This window comes from Octodon degus, unplaced genomic scaffold, assembly GCF_000260255.1.
Source record: "Octodon degus isolate 3935 unplaced genomic scaffold, OctDeg1.0 scaffold00002, whole genome shotgun sequence".
NCBI classification, from domain to species: Eukaryota; Metazoa; Chordata; class Mammalia; order Rodentia; family Octodontidae; genus Octodon; species Octodon degus.
In genome coordinates, this window is record NW_004524578.1 from 10,236,935 (window position 1) to 10,237,887 (window position 953).

Here is a 953-nt window from a genome sequence, read left to right on the forward strand (position 1 = left end):
CATAGTTACATCATCCACTTGTCCCAAAATGTCTTTCTTTAAGAAATAATTTTTTGAACCAAAATCTAATGAAAGCTCACAAGTTGCAGTTGTATATACTTCTATCCAACCTTCTAGCTTTTCTAAAGACTTGGAATTTTTTAAGATACTGGTCCAGTTGTTGTAGAGGATGCTTTAGGTCGCATTTGTCTGATTGATTTTTCAAATGGTTATTATGTTTTTCTGTTTCCTGTAATTTTTATAAATGAGAAAACATGTAGTGACCATTGAGTAGATGTAGCTCAACATTTTTGTTGAGCCTGCCATGACTTGGAATGAAATACTTCTCTGCTGAGGAATGTGTGCATAATGGTATCAATGGGTACATTAAAAGATCTCTGTCCTAAGTTCTTAAGAGGAAGATTCCAGCCACTCATGTCCAAAGAACAGAGAACGTTAGTAGTTTGCTGACCAAACAGGAGCAGCTGACACCATGTCTCACTTCTTGAGAGTGGTAGCACCACAGTTACTGGAGGATCACAATCCAGACTACAACAGCTGCTAATAGAGTGCACTTCACTCTTCCTACTATGAGTTAAAAACAAACACCATGTCAAGCATTATTTTGAGAGAAAACCATCAGCTCAGCTTAGCTCTGGACTGCTGACCCAGTAGATTATGCTTCTTTGGAAGGGTTTCCTGAGCTGTTGGAAGTCTAAGTTCCAATACAGTTTTATTTATTTATGTTTTTTCCTATAACAAATTCTTTCCCTTTTCCATGCATTTTCATCAAACGAAAATACAGAAACAATGGACGGGCATGCTCACAGCAGTTGCTGTTTGAGTGTGCTTTCAGCTTATTTTTATAGTAGGGTCTGCTGTTCCTTTCTTGTCAATATTTAAGGTAGTGAGAATGTTCCGGGATGCAGTCTCTTGCCTGACATAAAAGGTCTCAAATGCTCTAATGGACTGCA